This window comes from Typopeltis vanoorti, chromosome 21, assembly GCF_054136105.1.
Source record: "Typopeltis vanoorti isolate ZY-2024b chromosome 21, IOZ_Tvanoo_1.0, whole genome shotgun sequence".
Taxonomy (NCBI): Eukaryota; Metazoa; Arthropoda; class Arachnida; order Uropygi; family Thelyphonidae; genus Typopeltis; species Typopeltis vanoorti.
In genome coordinates this window covers 43,245,068-43,259,571 of record NC_143569.1, presented here as the reverse complement: position 1 = coordinate 43,259,571, position 14,504 = coordinate 43,245,068, and the positions used below count along the sequence as shown (strand labels likewise).

The following is a 14,504-nucleotide window of genomic DNA, read 5'->3' as shown; positions in this document are numbered from 1 at the left end:
TACGAAATCTATGATTGAGAAATTCGCGCGCGCGCACTCGCACGCACGCACGCACGCACGCGCGCACACACGCACGCACACACACACACACACACACACACACACACACACACACACACACACACACACACACACACACACACACACACACACACACACACACACACACACACACACACACACACACACACACACACACACACACACACACACACACACACACACAATAACTTGGAATGCATTGATGCGTCGCTGAACTGGAAGCCTGAGCGAATATATTGTGTTTCATTAATTTTGTATGGTATTTTGGGTGCGTGTTTCTTGTTCGTAGTATGTCCTTAGAGCTCTTTTCAGGCTATTGTAGTTTGTAAGGTTTCTGTATTCAAAAGGTAATTTGTTAATCATGTCTGGGATGTAGAAGTTTCGCGTGGCCTTTCCGTAGTGATTATTGTATTTATATGTGATATAATTAGTAGTCTGAGGTCTTGTTATACGGTATGTATTTCTAACTGTCCTGTAGTTGGCATCGAAATAATGTTTTAGCAAGGCTGCATAGTGACATAAATGTTTTGCTGTCAGTATTTTGTGTTCTGCCATTGCAATGTTTATAAGGTCGTGATTTTCTCTTTGTTCCCAAAAGATCAGTTTTGTCATTTTGTACTGTAGCGACATTAATCTATTTAATTTGTAAGGTGCACAGAAAGCATACGTTGTTATAGCATATCTTAGTATATTTTGACATAACGCTTTGTATATTAGTGTTTTTAGGCGTATGGGAACTATATCTTTTAATCTGTAGAGTTTGCCACTTATTGTTCGGAGTTTGTTGTGTAGATGTTTTATATGGCTATTCCAGTTCATATCTGCAACGAGGTAAATTCCAAGGTATCATATTGTTTCAACCTGAGTGATTGTAGTGGTTTTGCTGTTCTGTGTGTTTTTTGTGTTGGAAAGTGGATGTTGGATGGTTATATATTTGTTATCAACTGGTCGAGTCAGTGGATTTCTGAATATCATTAGTTTTGTCTTTTCTGAGTTTAGGTGTATGGAGTTTTTCGTGAGCCAGTCTATGATCAGATTTATATCATGTTGCATATTTGTTTGGACTATGCTTGCGTTATTATGGATGGATATTATTGCTGTATCGTCTGCGTATTGGAATATGTTACCTTTGAGTGGTAACTGATTAATATCGTGCGTGTAAATGTTGAATAGAGTCGGGGAGAGTACAGCTCCTTGTGGTATACCACAGGTTACTGGTAGCTCTCTGCTTCGGTTTGATCCGATACGTGTGATATGCTTTCTTTTTTGGAGGTAGTTTGTAAACCACCTGTGAAGAGGCCCGTCTATTCCAACATGCCTCAGCTTTTCTAACAAGGTTTGATGTGTAAGTGTATCGAATGCTTTGGTTAGATCTATAAAGACTACCATGGCTATTTTGTTTTTGTCTAGGCGGTATTAATTACGTCTGTGAAGTCTTCCAGGAGAGATGTTGTTCCCTTATTTTTCTGAAAACCATATTGTGTTTTGGGGATAATATGAAAGATCTCAGTGTATGCTGTGAGTTTCTTCAGTATAATCCGCTCCATAATTTGATTGATAATTGGTAATGTTGCTATGGGTCTGTAATTGCTGATTAAATTTCTTTTTCCATGTTTGTATATGGGTGTAATTATGGCGGTCTTTAGCATACTTGGTATCTGTCCTGTTTTCAATATTTTATTTATTAGTTTTAGTAGGATAGGACTTAAACTAGTTGCATGTTGCTTTATATCTTTAGGTCTGATACCATCTATTCCTGGGCCTTTGTTTGGTTTGATTTGATGTATTGCTGAGAGAAGTTCTGCTTCTTTTATGGTTGGGAACCATAATGTCTGTTTTGATCTCGGTCCAAGTGGAGGGTCTCGTTTTTTGATTGGGGGAATATTTCTGTGAAGTTCTTGGATGGAGTCTGCAAAGTATTGGTTAAAGTCATTTGCTAGTTGTTGGATAGGTTTTGCGTCTTTCATGAAGCTGTGTTTTATGGTTTCGGAGGCAGTGGTTTTGGGAACAGAATCTAGCATCTCATTAATCAGATGTCAGGTTTGTTTCATGTTGTTTTGTGCGGAGTTTAGTTTGTCTCTGTAGTAGCTTCTTTTTGCATTTCTGATTTGTATTGTAAGGCGATTCCTTATTATCTTATATTCAGTTTTTAAAGTTGCGTTATTTGGATATCGCTTTAATTCTTTCCATAAAGCGTCCTTTCTGTGTACTTCTAGGATTAAGTTTTGTGTTATCCAAGGATTTTGTGTTGTTTTTGATCGAATTTGGACTTTCTTTGTAGCTTTCTTATATATTTCCTCCAGTGTGAGTTTAATGTTGTTGTATAAAATATCTGCTGAATCTGATGACAGGTGTTCCCAATCTGTTTTTCTTATTTCGTGGTTGACTATTTCTTCGTCTATTATTGTTTTCTGTCGTTTTTCTTCTGTGAGACATTGCATGGGTATTGTCTTGGTGTGCAGGTTTAGAGCGGTGAAGTAATGGTCTGCTACTTTGCACTTTATGACTGATGCAGTGTAACTATTTGGTGATGCTCGGACGTTTATATGGTCTGGACAGGAGGCAGTGAGAGTATTTCCGAATATTTCTTCTCTAGTACATGATGTTATTGTTGGTATTAGATTGTACATGGATAGTGTGTCTAGGTATTGTACAGTGTTGTTCTGGTTTTCATTTGCAATATTTATGTTTATGTCGCCAAGTATCATTAGGTGTTCGGTTGAGCATATTTCTTGGCTTGAAAGCCAGCAATTGAGTTCGTGTAAGAATTTTATCATGTTTAGGTTTGGTGGCCTGTAAATAGCATTTAGTATTATGGGATGCTGTGTATTCGTGGTATTAATGATTTCGAGGCAGAGGGTTTCAGCATGCTCAAACTGATAGGCCATTTCTTTTGCTATTAATTTTTGTTTCATAAATATTAATATTCCACCCCCTCTTCTTTTTTGGCGACATGATCTATGTTGTTGGAAGCCTGGAATTTGGAAAGCAGTCGCTTCGTCATTAGTTATGGATACTTCTGTAAGAATCAATATATCAATAATATCAGTGTAATTCCTCAGATAAGCCTGCAATAATAACCAATGTTTTCGGATGCTTCTGATGTTAATATGCAGGATTGAGAGACCTCTCGCTTGTACTGTGTTTTGTTTCCATGCATCAAGAGATTCGAAAGTACAATTACTGATGTATTCTGGTGTAATTACATCTATCTGATGGTTCACATTCATTTTTGTTGTGTTGAGATCTTCTTATTGAACTAAGTTGGAGTCTTTTGTTTCACTCTGGCAACCTGTCTATATCTTCCGAGCTTTTTATTTGTATAGACTTTGAAGTCTGTGACTTTCTCAAGAATATTTTGCCGTCTTTGATCCATAAAAATTGATACTTTTTTTTCTGTTTTTTCCTTTCTTGCTTTGTACAAAAGATTCTGATTGAAAGGTGTTAAATACTCAGATAGAAAGATTGGCGTATTGTCTTGCGATGCATTTAAATCCTTGACTACTGGTTTTTTCAGTCTGCTGGCTTTTATGAGATTATCTCTTGTAGCCTTGCTTGTCAGACGAACTTGTCAGTGCATTTTTCAACAACTATGTAATTTGATGTGATGTTTTGGCAATCTTTGCCCTTTAAACTTAAGTTCTCTGTCTACAGTAACTCACAAGTCCCTGCCTCGTTAACTTCTTGCAGTTCAGTTCCATTAATATAGTAAACGGCATGTGATCTCATCCTCCCGAAGTGCATCACCTTATACTTAGCCACATTAAACTGATAGCCGTTAACCTTAGCCGATACCGTCAGCCTATTTAAGTCACCCTGCAAGATATCTACATAATCTGAATTGACTTATGCTCTTCCTAATTTTGCATCATCAGCAAACAATTGGTTTTTTCCTTTCAAATTATTTCCAATATCATTAATGTACAAATTAAACAAAAGAGGACCAAGCCCTGTGCCCTGAGGTACACTACTAGTCACTTGCCTTCTCCTGGACTCAGTTCCTCCACAAACCACTTTTTGATATCTATCTACCAGCCTCCCTCCAACCCAAATCACCAGCTTCGGATCCGTACCCATTTGCTCCAATTTATGCAGCAGAATGCCGTGTGGAATCCTGTCAAATGTCTTTGCAAAGTCCAGCAGTATAACTGAGTAAGGATTTCCTTTATCCAACTCCACTGTTACTTTATTATAGAAAGTAAGCAAGTTACTAAGGCAAGCCCTACTCTTCACAAAACCATGTTGCCCCTTATAAAGTATCATATTGTTGTCCACCCAGTCCTGAATTCTAATTTTTATCAATTTCTCCAAAACCTTAACTACCACTCCAGATATACTGATTGGTCTATAAAATGCTACCTCTGTCTTGGAGCCTCCATGTAGTGGAACTATTTTCCCCTCTTTCCACTCTATTGCCACTTTACCAGAACTGAGGCTTAAATTAATCATTCTGGTTAGAGGAGTTGCTAATTCTCTTGCACAATTTCGTAATACATGGGTCGATATGCCATCTAACCAATGGCAGTGTTAGCATTAAGGTTCTGTAATATACTAAGCACCTCTATTTCGTCTATCTCTAGACTCTCATCAGTCAATGACATTCGGCATTGCAATATTACAACCAAGATGGTACACTTTTGCAAAATGATCGCTAAGTAACTCAGCTATTTAATTTGCCTTCTAATTTCCCTACCATCAATACTTTTTAAAGTCATCCTTCCATAGTTATTCCTTCTTTTACTTGCCACATAGCGAAAGAACTAACTCCTTAGGATTTCTTTTGGACTCATCAGTTAGCTTCCTCTCATAATTAGCTTTGGCCTTCATTACCATACAAGTTACTCTCTTTGCCTGTACCTTGTACTGCTCATGGGAACGCTCATCACCTTTTTGTTTGTAGTTCTGTGGTTATTTCTGCTAGTGAGCGTCAAGATTAAAATTCAAAGTTTCTTCTAGGGAAAAAATAATAAAACTCCTATTTATCTGATCTAAAGCTCAAATAACCTGAAAGCCGGCTAAAAAAAAAAAGAGAAAAAAAAGACGTTTTCCCTAGCTAGATAACAGGAATCGAAATTATTATTATTATTATTATTCATTGATATTTTCATGGTATTTGAACTCCTCGCGTGAGTCCTACTTTAGTTCGTATGATGCTTGTCGCACTTCTCTTTAATATAATTTATCCTGATATCATCTTAGCTTCACATCTGCACTCTTTCCACTTTATCGTATCCCCATATACATCCGACCTGCACATAGCAGTTAACATCTGGTTGAATCAAAGTTTTATAAGGAGGAGTAGTAACATCCTTATTCATACTTGTCAATGTCATTTCAGCACAGCGGTTGTCTTTTGCATTGTCTTCAACCTTTGCAGTCTCATGAACTTTAACTTCCAATCCACTGTACCTAGATCTCTACACTTCCCAATCTTCTGAAACGTATTCCCACAAATACAAAACATATTCTACGTTATCTTCGTCAAAAATTCAAACCTAACACTTGGAAAGGTTAAACCATCTAATCTACACTACCCATACGACGAATGAATTCAAATCATCGTGAAATAATTCGAAAAAAAAATCAGCTAAGTCCTTTTATTCTCCTGTAGGGAGTAGGCGAGGCTGTTTTAGCCCTGTCTAACTTTTGCAGGCTGAGAGGTGTGTGTGTGGGGGGGGGGTTCAATTTCCACTGGTAGACAGAGATAGCTGGCCCAAGATACTGTGGATTCTATTTCTACTATAGACTTGATCTTTGGCATGGGCAAGCAGGTTTTTAGTGACAGTTCCTCTAGTCGGCGACGCACTACAACGCTCTTTCTTCGAGCGAGCTAGCGTCGTGGATGACACACGCTAACTTCTGCTGAGCTACAGAGGCGCGTGAAATAATTCGATATGAGAGATATTGCTTTTCCAAACTTCGCAACGATATCATCAGTAGCAGCAGCAAACAATCTATGTTTCGTGTATATTAATGTACATCATTAATATACACGAAATGAATAGCAATGACACTAAGGTAAAGGCCCGCTGCATCTCAGCTATCACCTTCATTCTCTTTGATTGTCCTTTCGTACATAAATATTTGATATCTGCCAAACAATTCTTTCCAAATGCTCTAGTTTGTGAAATAACTCACAGTGCGGTATTTTGGTAAAGGCCCTTGCAAAAATCAGTAATATAACCACAATCATTACCTTTGTTTTCATTATCAAATGCGAGTGAATTATATAGATAACATCTCCCTTTAACAAAGTGATTCTCTCTATCATAATATTTTGCATCAGTTATCTAGCTACTGCTCTTGAATTCTGTTCAAAGCCAACTTTTCCAGAAAGAATTTAACCCCAAACCTCCAGAAATACCAAATGATGTGGAACTTGCTGTTCCCATTCTGGGAGTAATAAATTACAGATCCATTATAAGGTAACCACAGAATATGCAGAATTCTCCCCTCTTCTGATCCAGCGGTATGCACCTACGTATATAATGAGATACATAATTTTTTTCATGAAATTTATTAATTGAAATTATGTCACAACATTAATTTCATTTCTTTATTTGTTCTCCACAGCTTTTGTTTCTTGAATCGCTACGAAATGAAGATTATAGCATCATTGATAATATGTAAGTTGAACTATTTGTTTACTTTTAAAGCAAAATATAACTTATTAATAGAATAGAATTATGTGATATAAATATATAAATAAAGAGAAAAGGATTTTGTAAGTGCTGTAGATTATTAAGATTTTAACAAGTGAGGGGTGTTAAATGGTATATCTGAAACTATAACAATAATAAAAGAAAATGACAAAAATGACCGAAGAACAAGGATAACAATTTATTAGGAATTGCTCCAGGCTTAAAATGTTCTTTTGGAATACAGAATTCATATATTGCATTGAGTGCTTTCGTAGTGCAGATAGAAACGACGCCCTTTTGTTGAACAGACCTGTGGAAATTTGTGAACATAATACGATAGGAACATTTATAAAGTAATTTCAAGTGAAGATATAGGAAGTTATAGAATGAGTGAAGATGAAAAGGCAAGAAAAACAGCTGTCATATGGAAATGGCAGAGTTTTTACTCCGGTAATCTACGATTTTTCATTCCACATAACATGCAAATCGACCGAAGAGCACACGCAATTAACACGCATAATACACTATTCTTATATTGTTAGTTTGCCTTGCTACTATCAAGCCCACAAGTTGGGTTGTCGGCTGCGGTGTATTATTCAGGAGAAAATAATGTCTTACCATGTCTAGCCTTCGTGATTATTGAAACCAATAATCACGTAAGGCTAGTTTGCTCACACAGGACCCTAAGTAGATATCAGGTCTTAATTCTGCACGATGTTGATATCCCTAATCAGATCCTGCAACACCACAGATCTCATCTCCTCCAACAATCCCCAATAAGCAATGAGATAAGTAAAGATAGCTTATCGTTGATAAGACATGCGTAACAAGAAAAAAAAAATTTCAATGTCCATTATTAATGCTCATGTATTATCATCGTAAGGGTGACATAACTATGATTTTTTTTTTTTTTGGAACAAATTTTAGGAGATCTGAGTGTACCAGATAAGCTCTTTTAGTGTTTTCGGGACCGGGTAGCACAAGCATGAATGGTGAAAATGTTTTAAAAGCTATATTTTATAATAATTTTTATTGAAATTACAGTAATTAGTTATTTATCTGAAACTATTATTAGAATTGAATAAAATGTAATAAATTTTATTAATAATTTATTATTATTATTTTATAGTAAATACAAACATCACACAATTTTCCTCAACAGAGGAAAATTTTGTGAATTTTTATTTAAACAAGAAAAACTTTAAAGAGTGCAATAAATTATAAAATAAATCAATTCTCTGTAATCGTCTTTTCATTCCCTAAAGAAGGTAAGGCTTTTTATTTCTCAACATCAAAATGGAAGAAAGTGAGTAAAATCTCTCGAGCTACAGGTGATATTTCTAATCCTAACTAGCATTTATTTTATCTAGTTTATGTATTCTACGGTTGGTTCTGCCGAGCTGGGGAATTAAAAAACACTAAAATTTAACAACTTATTCACTTGTTTCTTCGACCGATTCCCGAGTTAGTCGATCTCTGGTACGGGCAAGTGGGTTTTTCCTCCCGGAAACTCGGTTTTTTTTATCCCGTAAACTCAAGAAAATCGTAATACCCACATTATTTCAGGCATTAACATATCTTGTTAGGGTTAGGTACCAAGAGATGACAGCACTTGTTTGCCAGTCCTTCATTGGTGGCTGCTATAATTAGTGATAGACATGGGCCAGCTATATCTGATTGGCTACTGGTGGAGATTGAACTGCCCACTCAGTCTCCAAAAGTTAGATAGGGTATAAAGGCCTCACCTACTCCCCATAAGGGAATAAAAGGCATTAGCTGATTTATTTTATTTTATTTTATATATTTCCTAGACTACCATTATTTAATATGGAACATGTGCAATGCTATTTGAATGTTTTCCTCTTAATTCATATCTTGTCAAACTGCTGGATTCAGCATCAGTCGACACACTTTTCACATGCCATTTTCTCGCAACAATAAGAGAACCTTACTGAGCACACGTCCATATAAACATTCTTCGTTTTTAGAAATAATCCATTACTTGGTAGTACTCTTGCAAAACGGGCACATCATATCTATACATACACATAATAAATCAAAACTTATATTTGTGCGTGCGTGCGTGCGTGCGTGCGTGTGTTTGGGGGGTACAGGCAAATAGAGTTTCCCTCCGGCTTTCAATTTCGCAGATAAAGAAAATCAATGGCAGAACTCACACTTTGTCAGATATATATACGTTAGGATTTAGCACCACAAGATGATGGCACTTGTCTGCCTTAGTTTCTCCACAGAAAATTTCGATCAGTGATTGCCTTGCGTTCAGTGTCGGTGATGGCTGAAGGGTAGAGAATGGCTGCCTACCGATTTCAAAATGTTAGAGTTAAACCAGTGGCGACCGGTGAAAATTTTAAGTGAGGGTGCTGCATATACAAAATAAAATTTAAAAAAAAAATTTTTTTCCTAATCAGTAACCAATTTATTAATAAATAAATCTATATGTTAAAAAATTGCTTTATTATTAAGCAATTTTTTACTCACCACTTACAAACACCAATAATAAAAGTTTTGTATCTCACAGAAATAACGCGCATCGATACACGAACGCAAGCATCGATACACTGCCCAAACGAGCAGTGTCAAGCGTAAACGAATATCGGCGAGTTTAGCTGCAATTGGCACGATCATTCTTACACTGCGTTAGATCGCAGTGTAATTGTTTCTTCTTCTTCTTCTTCTTCTGCAGCTTCTCCCACTTAAGTGGGGTAACTGTTTATTATGAGTCTCCTCCACACCTTCCTGTCTTGGGCTGTCACCACATCCAAGTTCTTCATCTTCAAGTCCTCTTCTACCAGCTCCCTCCATCTCTTCTTTGGCCGCCCACGCTTCCGCCTTCCTTGCACATCCATCTGCATGACCCTTCTTCCCACATATTCGTCCTCTCTCCTCATCACATGACCAAACCATCTCAACCTTGCCTCCTGTATTTTCGCTCCTAAGTTCGTAACTTTCACTATTCCCCTGACATAGTCATTTCTCAGATGATCCTTTCTGGTCACACCGCACATCCACCTAAGCATTCTCATCTCTGCTACTTCCATCCTGCTAATGTTATTTTTCCTCAGGGCCACAGTTTCTATAGCATATGTCATAGCTGGCCTCACTACTGTCCTATAGATTTTGCCTTTCAGATTGATCGGCACCCTCTTATCACATAACATTCCAGCCATCTCCCTCCAGTTCCTCCAACCTGCTTGTATCCTGCATCCCACTTCCTTCTCACCTCCTCCATCTTCTTCCACTGTCGAACCTAAGTATCTAAAGTCTCTCACCTTCCTGATGACATTTCCTTCCAGCTCCAGGTCTGTCTCCTGGCCACCGCCCACTGCGCAACACATATACTCTGTCTTACTTCTGCTCAGTCTCATACCTCTCTCTTCCAGTATTTTTCTCCATCTTTCCAGTTTAGTTTCCGCTTCTTCTCTTGAATCTACACACAGCAAGATGTCATCTGCATACAGCATTGTCCAAGGTGCATCTTCTCTCACCTCCTCTGTTACCACCTCCATCACAATATTAAACAGAAACGGACTTAATGCTGACCCTTGATGCAAGCCAACTGTTACTTGAAAACTTTCTGTCTGTCCCAAACAGGTCCGAACACTTGTCTTCACATTTCTGTACATTTCGTGCACCAACATGACATATTTCTCCGGCACCTTCTTCTCCCTCAGACACCTCCAGACTTCTTGCCTTGGCACTCTATCGTATGCTTTCTCCAGATCAATAAATACCAGATGTAGCTCCCTTTGTTTCTCTCGATATTTTTCCATCATCTGTCGTAACCCAAAGATAGCATCTGTTGTTGATCTACCAGGCATGAAGCCAAATTGTTCCTTTGCAATCTCCACCTCCTCACTCAATCTACCATCAAGAACCCTTTCTAGGATCTTCATTGTGTGGGACATCAACTTTATTCCTCTGTAATTTTTACAGTCTTGTGCATCCCCTTTACCCTTGTAGATGGGAACAAGAGTACTCTCCCTCCATTCCTCGGGTATATTTTCCTGTTGGCAAACTTTCATGAACAGGTCCCACAGCAGGTCAATTCCCTCTTCCCCCAGTGCCTTCCATGCCTCCACTGGAATTCTGTCAGGGCCCACCGCTTTTCCATTCCTCATCCTCTTCATGGCCTCCGTCACTTCCATTCTACTGATGTTCTGCACCATCCCCTCAGAAGGCTGCTCATCTCCTCTGTGAGTCCTTGCATTTTCCTCATTCAGAAGTCCCTCAAAGTATATTTTCCATCTGTTTCTTAAGTCCACATCCCTCCATAATACTCTTCCTTCAGCATCTTTGATCTGCCTCACATGTAAGATGTCCTTAGCTGCTTTATTTCTACATTTCGCTAGTTGGTAAATTTTTCTCTGTCCTTCCTTTGTTTCTAATTGATCATACAGATCTTGATATGCCATGGCCTTCGCCTGTGCCACAACTCTCTTGGCTTCTTGCTTTCTCTCTTTGTACACCTCTCTGTCCTCTTCCACTCTTGACTCATCCCACTTCTGCTTTGCCTTCCTCTTAGCTGTCACTGCCACTTGTACATGTAACGATAATTGAAAGAATAGACGTCATAATTCTTTTCATATTTTCAACAGTGACACTCGTCATAATTCAGCCCTGTATCTATAAAAAAATAAATAATTATATGTTATTTTAACAGAATAAAATGAGATTTGCAAAAAATAGTTCACCCTCACCACGAACACACACCAATAAAGAATAATGCGCGCAAGCATATACTGCCTAAAGAGCAGTGTCAGATTCACTAGTTATGTGCAATGAGAAGCACAAACGAATATCGGCGAGTCTGGCTGCGATTGGTTGAACGTGGTATAACGTGATAATTCTGACACTGCTTTAGATCGCAGTGCATTTGTTTCGTAATCTAAAGCGTTAATCGAACAATTCCAATGATTAACTATTCAATCACTGTCGAAACATAAGCTGTAACTTTTAACAGGTTGTATTGCATTTATGTAATGTTATAAGCATTGTTATCATTTATAAACACAAACAAAATTTAATTTTTTCATTTTTTCCTTGGGATGCAGTGCTTATGTACGGGCCACCACTGAGTTAAAAAGAGCTCCACTTACTCCATTTGGAATAACAGATGCAACTGAAAACACACTTTATTCCTTATAGGGGGTATCCCTATTTTTAGCCCTGAGGAAGTTCAATCTCCACCAGTAGCAATCATAAATAGCTGGCCCAAAATTATCACTAATTATAAATGATATCTGGTAAAGAGACGGTAAACAAATTCCACAGCCATGGCCCGAGAAGGGCAGGGCTGAAAGGGCTCTAGCCTGGGGGCCCGGAATTAGGGGGGCCTGTCTTGTCGGGTGGGCCAGTTAAGTGAGACTAGCAAAAGACAAAGAGAAACTTTAAAAAATGAATGAATATGTGCCGAGAGGGACTACTAGCTTTTGCAATCGTTTCCAACCCATTTTCCATCTTTTCAGACTTCGGTTCCTCTTCTGAACTTCCCATTCGTAAGGATTTACTTTATTTTTCGGTTTTCGTTTGCCCGTCTCGCTTTCTATGCACGCCGTCGTTTCAATGCCGACGCCGCGCCGACGTTACCGGCACACTACCCTACCGATGCCTACTTGCGTATGCTACGGATGCTGAGAGAATTTTATTTTATTCATAAAAGAGAAAGCTTTATTTGATAGTTTTAGTTGGCTAAGTTGATCTCAAGAAACCGAAAATTTTCTACAAAATTCTTTATTTGAGAAGAATTTGTCTTATTTGAATTAAAAGTTTGCTAGTTAGTAAGTAAAAGAAAATATAAAACTTTTTTAGTTATGATTTTTTGTATGAAACAAACTTAATTATTAATTTCTTTTCAAATCATACAAATTTCAGATATTAAAAACATTTAAATAAATTGCTCTCAAGCAAGCAAAGACGATCTAATTAAAATAAATAAATTCCCAATGTCTGATTCAAAGTACAAACAGAGCCTCAAAAGAGGAAACTGAAATCTGAGAGAGAGAATCGAAAGCATCACGAGGTCGTCAATTCATAACCAAATTTTTAAAATTTGAAAATGAAAAGGACATACTTCCCAGTACTGATCATAGTGAAGGTGGTGATAATGTTTGTGACATTGAAATCCAAACAGAATATCAGTGTCAAATCGAACTCATAAGACAGTCGAAAGTCAAGCGACTGTTGCATGTGAACCTCTTGCAAAGGAAGAAAAGGCCGCAAGTGAAAAACCTGCAGGAGGAGTAACTATGGAAGAATAGGATACAGTTGATGCTTCAGTTGCAGGTCCTGTTGAAAAATCCGGTATAAAATGTGATGACCCTAGTATTTGGCTTAAAGTAATCTCAAACAACATGCGGCAAGAGACAGTACGAACTATCAGCTTTCAAGAATTCCAAAAGATTAATAAGTAGCCATGAACGACTTAATCACCTTGCAATTTTGTACATCGAAAATGATTTGGCTAAGCGAGTTGATTTTGCTGACATTATTGATAAATTTGCGTCGACAAAAGATAGAAAATATACTTTGAAGTAATTTTGAATATTATCATTAGTTTGTATTATGTATATTGGTAATTTTTTAAATAAATATTAGTTTTGTGTTATCATTTAAACTATTGATCCTAAATCATGGAGACTGTATAGCAATACGTTGTCCTTAACCTGAGCGACAGGTAGGGGGAACGCCAAAAATCCTGCCTGGGGACCCATTTCAGGATGTGGGTGCCATGGCCACAGCCCATGGTCCCTAACTGTAATACAATATATCTATTGTTTGTCTGAAATAGTGTAGGTTCTACGGTGTCGATTTTCTTGAATTTAAGGCACGAAAAACACGCATTTCCGGTGAAAAAAAGTCACTTTCTTGTGCCAGAAATCGACTAACTCTAGTTGAAGAAAGAGTTAGAAAAAATTTCTAACTCTTTCTTCAACTAGATTCCAAGTGAAAACTGCTTCTTTGAGCGGCCTAACGCTATGGATGCAGACATCACTTCTACAGGCTTTTGTGAAAGATTTTAAGGCCTTACGATTATATTTTTATTATTTATATATATATTTTTATGTATTTATTTTCTTCTTATAGTGTTTATTTAAATACTTTATTTGTCATATTGTTTTAGGTTGCTGCACCATACATTACGTTACTGCTTTTATGAACATAGAGTTTATGAGGAAGTATATTGGATCTAAGTGTTTTGCCAAATATAACAACGGTGAGCCATGGACAGAGAATCAAACTGAACCAATGGCATACAGTGTAGAGAATTTTATCCGTCTCATGGAAAAAATTGAAGCTTATCGACCTAATCAGAAACTTAGAGACACAGTAAACATACTTATAAACAGGTATGGTGCAAATAAAATACATTGTGAATTAAAATTATGATTATCAACTTTGGTAGATAAGGCCATTCTTCTTCTTATTATTATTATTATTATTATTAAATTCGAATTATTATAAACTAGTAGTACCATAAGATCAATTATATCACACTTAATCGTTATACTTTAAATAACTTTAAGTATGCATGCTATAGACTGTACTTTAAATTTCCATAAATCAAACAAAACTATCCTTTTTTTTTTTATTATTGCACTGAATAAAAATATTATTTTTAAATTATAGAATTCTTAACATAACACTTTCCCTTATCAACCTTGACATACATTACACGTCGAGGCTTATATGAATGCGAATGTTCATTAAAATTTCAATACCAGTGATATTTCATTGCAATAACATTGGTGCGAAGTTTAAGAAGATTGATATATTTCAACTGCATGTACGTTTGCAGTGGCG

General features: G+C 37.1%; 1 long non-coding RNA gene across 1 annotated transcript in view; it reads left to right on the top strand.

The window, feature by feature from the left end:
• Positions 1 to 14,090, top strand: part of LOC150094793 (uncharacterized) — a 31,618-nt gene extending 17,528 nt beyond the window's left edge. Inside the window, exons 2-3 of the long non-coding RNA XR_016550191.1 lie at positions 6,616 to 6,668; positions 13,825 to 14,090. This is a non-coding gene — a long non-coding RNA (uncharacterized LOC150094793). The remainder of the gene's footprint in view (positions 1 to 6,615; positions 6,669 to 13,824) is intronic.
• Positions 14,091 to 14,504: the final 414 nt, after the last annotated feature.